Genomic DNA, 7,513 nt, shown 5'->3' with positions numbered 1-7,513 from the left:
TATGGTGGAGTCACTCATCTCACTCAAGTGGTGGAGGTTGTGGCTCTCCTCATATGGGAATTGGGGCAACACATCATATATGGGGCTAGTGGTAAAGTCACTCTCACTCTCAATATGGTGGCACAAGTCACTCAAGTCATCATACATCGCCATGGTCGAAAGGAGAATCCCCTGTCACACCCAATATGCGACCCTATCCAAAAGGAACTCGAAGGTCCCACCAAGGATAGACCCGCATATTGAAACACTTTTGCAAGGTGGATATCATTACATCAACATTACATAATAGATGGGGACACAAACATAAGGCATACAATGCCACACGAATACAACATCACAATACATCAGAGCATCATCCAACTACAGATGAAACACAAACAGAAACTCAAACGACATCCACCCTGCTAGCCCAGGCTGCCGACCTGGAACCTATCCCCTGATCGAAGAAGAAGCAGAAGAAGAACTCAACGCAAGCAAACATCGCTCTCGCGTCATGATCATCGCATAACCTGCACCTGCAACTGTTGTTGTAGTAATCTGTGAGCCACGAGGACTCAGCAATCCCATTACCATGGGTATCAAGACTAGCAAAGCTTAAAGGGAAAGGAAGGGGTAAAGTGGTGAGGCTGCAGCAGCGACTAAGCATATATGGTGGCTAACATACGCAAATAAGAGCGAGAAGAGAGCAAAAGGAACAGATGTGAAGCTAACACTGATCAAGAAGTGATCCTGAACTCCTACTTACGTCAAACATAACACAGAAACCGTGTTCACTTCCCGGACTCCACCGAAAAGAGACCATCACGGCCACACACACGGTTGATGCGTTTTAATTCAGATCTGGTGTCGAGTTATCTACAACCGGACATTAACAAATTCCCATCTGCCTATAACCGCAGGCACGGCTTTCGAAAGATTATACCCTGCAGGGGTGTCCCAACTTAGCCCATGACAAGCTCTCGCGATCAACGAAGGAATAGACCTTCTCCCAGGAAGACCCGATCAGACTCGGAATCCCGGTTTACAAGACATTTCGACAATGGTAAAACAAGACCAGCAAAGCCGCCCGATGCGCCGACAATCCCGATAGGAGCTGCACATATCTCATTCTCAGGGCAACACCGGATGATACATCCTACGAGTAAAACCAGCCCTCGAGTTGCCCCGAGGTGGCCCCGCAGTCTACTCGGTTCGGACCAACACTTAGACAAGCACTGGCCCGGGGGGGCTAAAATAAAGATGACCCTCGGGTTGGCCGACCCAAGGGAAAGGATAGGTGGTGGTGAGGCAAATGGTAAAACCAAGGTTGGGCCTTGCTGGAGGAGTTTTATTCAAAGCGAACTGTCAAGGGGGTCCCATAAATCACCCGACCGCGTAAGAAACGCAAAATCCGGGAACATAACACCGGTATGACGGAAACTAGGGCAGCAAGAGTGGAACAAAACACCAGTCAAAAGGCCGAGTCTTCCACCCTTTACCAAGTATATAGATGCATTAATAATATAAGAGATATTGTGATATCCCAACCAAAATCCTGTCCACCATGGAGAAATCTTCAACTTCACCTGCAACTAGCAATGCTATAAGAGGGGCTGAGCAAAAGCGGTAACATAGCCAAACAGTGGTTTTCATAGGAAAGGTGTCAAAGGTTAGAGGTTCATGGCAATATGGGATGGCTTGATAAACAGGTAATAGGTAGCGCAACATAGCGAAAGAACAAAACAACTAGCATAGCAATGATAGTAGTGAGATCCAGGGTAGCGGTCATCTTGCCTGAAATCCCGCAAGGAAGAAGAACAAGTCCATGAAGAAGATGAAGCCACGAAGACGAACCAAGCGTAGACGAACGAATCCTCACGATCGCAACGAAACAGGAACTATCGAAAAGAAGCACACAACAAGGTAAACACACCACACATGAACAAGGCATGATGCACAACAAGCATGATGCATGACAAAGCTACATGAAGCTACTCATGGCAAGAGATGATGCAAACAAGAGCAACACATCAAGGCAAGTTTAAATGAGGCCGGGAACAACATATAATAATTCCGGTAAGTCCTCATATGCAAATTTCGAAATTAGTCCAGATCTGAATAAACATTATGTTCAAGTAGTTAAACATCAAGTTAAGATGCACAACAATGATCTACACGAGATTCTAGTCAAGTTACATATAAAGTTCATTTAGTTCGGAGCTACGGCCTAGAAGATATGAGCAAAATAAGTTAAACATGGCATTGATGCAAAATGCATACAAACAACAAGAAAACACCTCAAAACAAGGATGCAACATGATAATATGAAGCTACATGCAAAACTAAACAAGTTTCATATATGGCACACTCAAAACGGAGCAACAGTTCAACACATGCACTCTATACAAGTTTAAAGGATAAGCTGTCCAAAACAGCAACTAGGCATATTGCAAGTATCAAAACAATATGCTAAAGGACCCCAACATGATAACAAAAGGCATGGGCATGATGTACAGGTAAAGCATTACAAAACATGAACACTGAGCTATCTCCAGAAATCACTAGAACATGCTCAAACACACATGGTAAGATTGCAAGTAACAACAATTCAGACTTTGCAGAAAATAACATCACGATGCAATGTTTAGAGCTATCAAACAACATGTTACAGGAACTTATCATGGCAAACAAAGGCATGGCATGAATCTACTAAATGCATAGATCAAAAGTCCCTTACTGACCATAAGCCAAAAAGGATCAGAAAATATGATGGCACCCATGTAAACATAACAAGTTATTATACAGATTCATGCATGGCAGGAACATAATTATGAAGGCATGTTTATGAGCTTGTGAAACTCACTACAGAGCAATACATGGCATGGCAAGGCAACCAATAGTAAGAAGACATATTTGAGAAGCTAGGCATGGCAAGAGCAAGGTCATAGGGTGCATGGATCACTAGCAAAACACATGGGAACAAGTGAACTTAATGTTAACAGGCTGACAGCAACATTATCAAGCAACTTTGGAGCAAGAAAACAACATGTTACAGCAACCTATAAATGCTACCAGGGGCATGGATGGATAGAGGATGACATGTAGATCAAAACATGTTTATATAACATCTCCAGATTATGCATAGAATGACTAGTAGCAACATGTTTATATAGCATCACGAAATAACAGATTCAGCCTAGCAAAACAGCAACAGCGGGAACACTACTTAACAAGCTCGATTCACTCACCACAAGTCATTTCATGACAATATAAGCATAACATCATCAAGAAGCATGTTTGTGTAACAAACCAAGTCAAGAGCAAGTCCATAGCATGCAAGGATCAACTATAGCAAGCTTGGCCAAGTTGAATAACATGTAAACAATCTGCCAGGAAACATTTTGTAGCAAAAGTAGAGCACGAAAATGACATGCTAGACTACTCCATAATTGCAACCAAGGGCATGAATGGATAGACAATAATCACATGTTCAAAACACCCTTACTGAAGTATCTCTAAATATGCATGGATCTCTCTGTAGCAACAAGTTTACATGGCATCAAAATAACAGCAGAACAGGGACTAAAACAGCAACATTACGATGCCTAGTTTGCATGCTTATGCTAGTCACCACATTGATCACAAAAATACATGGCATACACCTCTGTAAAGATGGCATGGCCTAGTTCAAAACACATGAAGACATCAACCTCATAGGATGCATACATCATTCATGGCAAAAATGACAAAAGAGCTCGTTCTGATAACAGACAGCAGAAAACATTATGAAGCACTCTTACAACAATGATTCAGGCATCTAGATGACCTCAAATGAATATGATGCAATGTAATGAAATGATGTACTCGTCGAGACGAACAATTTAACATATTACACGCACGAAACGGGGCTACAGAAGCAGAGATACGGCATGACGAATATGGCATGAAAATATTAGCAGATTCGGGGACAGACGATTTATACCTAGCGAGAAACGGGATCCAAATCGGGGAAGCTCTGTTCCTCGTACAGGATGACTCCGGCGCAAGTCAACGGCGACCGTGCGGCGGCGTGGGGATCCAGTAGACGCCGGGGAGGCCGGGGATGGGTGGATCCGGGCATGGGGAATCCATTCCCGGCAACGAGGCGGCTTGGGGCGGCGCGGACTCGGAGATCGGGGCGGCCATGGTTGTCCTGCAAGGTCCCAGAGAGAGAGAGAGCTCGAAGGTGAGAGGGAGAGAGAGGTAACGGGAGAGAGAGAGAGAGAGAGAGAGCAGCACAGGAGGAGGGCACGAGGGGCTGGCCTGCTGGTGGAGATGGCCGCTGCTCCGGCGAGGACGCCGGCGGGGCCTGGTGCGGGAGCCAAGGCGCGGGGCGGCGCTCAGGCACGGGAGGTGCGGTGACGGGAGGCTCGCGGGGGCGCGGGCGGCAGCGAGCGGGCCTGGCGAGGCCCGGTTCGGCCCCGGGGTGGGCCGGATCTGGGCCCCGGGCGGCGGCGGCGATGTGGGCGCGGGCGGCGGCGACGTGGCACGACGCGAGTGGTGGTGAGCGGCGGCGGGATGATGTGGCAGCTCGCGATTGGCCCGGGCGACATGGCTGCGGGCGGTGGACACGTCCGGTGGCGGCGCGGACGTGTCCGACAGCGCGAGGAAGAGGAGGCTAGGGTTTGATCTGCGTTTTTGGACGGGGAGGGACACATATTTATAGGTAGAGGGAGCTAGGAGAGTCCAAATGGGGAGCGGTTTTCGGCCACGCGATCGTGATCGAACGACCGAGAGCATGGAAGAGACTTAGATGGGTTTTGGGCCACTTTGGAAGGGGTGTTGGGCTGCAAGACCAAAGAGGCTTTTGCGGTTACCCGGTTAACCGTTGGAGTACCAAACGACCTCCAAATGGCACGAAACTTGACAGGCGGTCTACCGGTGCTATACCAAGACCGCTTGGCAAACCTCGGGCTATTCCGAGAAAGTTTAACACCCGCACAAGAGAAGAGGCAAAAAGGGAATGCCGGAGGGCATAGGAGTGCCGGATTGCAAAACGGACAACGGGGAAAAGGCTCGGATGCATGAGACGAACACGTATGCAAAATGAGATGCACATGATGACATGATAAAATGCAACACGCAAGTAAACAACATGGCAACCACATGGCAACGACGGCGAATAACTGGCAGACACCTGGCGCATCGGATCCGGGGCGTTACAACACTCCTCCACTAATAAGAGATCTCGTCCCGAGATCTTAGGACCGAGACGGAAGGGAAAAGGAATGAGGTGAAATAAGAACTCTAGAGAAGAAGCAAAGAATTGAGAGCACTCGAGAAGAAGAGAAGAACGACGAGAATGACGAGAATCGGAAGCTCACGGAATCAGACAGACTATGAAAGCACTCCGGTTAGAACGAGATAAGAAACGAATAATACTGAAAGGATTTAGGCAGCACTCCGAATGAAACTTGGATGAATAGAACACGAGCTTGAGAGGATGGAAAGATACTTGATGAGAGGAACAACACAAAATCTCCGGAAGAATTGAAAGAATTGAATGAAAAGAACTTAGACAGAAGGATTGACTGAATTTGAATATCTGTGAAGAACGAAGAAATGCAAAACTCCACTTCAAAAGAAAAACGGAGAATTAATTGCACTTCGAGATGCTAGAAGAAAAGATACTTGAACTCCACCAACAAAATCTCGATGAACACTTGAAGAATGAATTAAATCATGACGAACCACCATGAAGAGCTCCGGTGACAAAAGAATGACGAGATAAAATGAAGGATGAAAGAATAAGATGAGCCTTGCGATGATTTAGATGGAGGTTCCGACGAGATGGCCGAGGAAGATTTGAACTCCGGAAAAGAAAAGATGAAAACACTTGAACTAGAATTTATTCACCAAGAACAAACTCTGAAGGAAGGGATTACTCACTTGGGCGAAATAAGAATAAGATTTATTGTATGCTTATCCTTCATCAAATTAAATTGATGACAAGCAATGGATCTTGCATACTACTTATTCTTATTGAAAAGGATTGAGAAGTGACATATCGCAAACTTGAGAAAGTCTTCATGAACTGCCGGTAGGATTGAAAAGCAACGAATGAATTAAAATGACAATCGAAGAAAAGAATATTGAACGAACCACCGTAAGAATTCCAAAATGACTGCCGAAAGAGAATGATTCACCGGGAAGAATCAGAAGAACAAATAAGCAAGAGGGAATTTAGATGCAAAAGGACAAAGAGATCATGAGCTGATTAAAGAACACTTGAAGGAAGCACCGGAATAATTAGAGAACGAAAACTGGAACGATGGCCTCCGGTGAAAAGAAACGGGAAAACAGCTTCTGACAAACTTCGGATGGGTAAGAAAGAATATCTGACAAACTGAAATAATTCGAGAGGATAATATGAAAACTCTTCTTCGATCTTCAAAAGACGACGATAAACACCACCAAAATTACTAAGATACTCCGAAAGAATGAAAAGCGAAGAGGTTGAGCCAACAATGAAATGATTTGAAATCGATCTTGAAAGGCATGTGACTGATGAAATCCATTCTTACGTCACACTTGAAAAGAATTGAGATTAACTCCAGGGGAATTAGAAGAGTCAGGTAAGATCCTGGGAAAAGACCTGTGGGTTAGGGCCCACTGAAGAGAAAAACACCGTTGAAAAGGATTGATGAACAGAAAGATGAAGCACCGGAACAATTGAAATATTTGAATGAGGTGACAACCTCAAATTAATTAGAACACAGACGAATCTCCTGAGATGTCTTGAGAACTCCGGAATGATAAACTGGCGAGAGGCAAACGAGCAAGGAGAACACTTGAGCCGAGGGAAAAATATAATCACTACCAAAAATTAGAATTGAATCCACCGGAAAAGAGATGAAGAATGTCCACCGAGACAAGAATTCACTGGTTGAAATAATTTACGGAAGACTGAAGAGATTCCACATGAATGAAATTGATGCTCGAAAGAGACTCAGGCTCCAGGAAGAAGAGGGGTGGGAGGGCGGGAAAACAAAGGCAACTCGGAAGGGAAACCGATGAATGTCTTGAAGAGAAAACACCGGTTGAAGACATTGAGGAGAGAGAACAAAAACTTCACATGAGTAGGATGGATACTCGATTACGGACTCCGATTCCGAGAAGAAAAGGGGTGGGCGGGTGGGAAAGAAAACAACTGAGGATTGAACTTGGCAACGATGAAGAGGCTCGAGTCAACTTGACGAGAAATGCACCGGATGAAAAGAGCTGAGAACCAACGATCGGAAAAACCAACTGCGTGATCCTAAAGAAAATTTTTGAAGGGGGAGAGGAGTAATTCAAAACACCTACGTCAAGATTCCTGACCAGAGCGACGAAGGGGGCTGAGGAGTAAAAAGAATTCCTACTCTCCAATATAACTAGACTCCGAAAACAGTTTTTCTTCTAGACTCAACATCGGCCAAACTACACGATCAATCAAGGGGGCTCCTAGGGTCGGTCGAGGCTCTGATACCAACTTGTCACGCCCAATACGCGACCC

Source organism: Triticum aestivum, chromosome 2B, assembly GCF_018294505.1.
Source record: "Triticum aestivum cultivar Chinese Spring chromosome 2B, IWGSC CS RefSeq v2.1, whole genome shotgun sequence".
Lineage (NCBI taxonomy): Eukaryota > Viridiplantae > Streptophyta > Magnoliopsida > Poales > Poaceae > Triticum > Triticum aestivum.
This window is presented reverse-complemented; position numbering follows the sequence as displayed.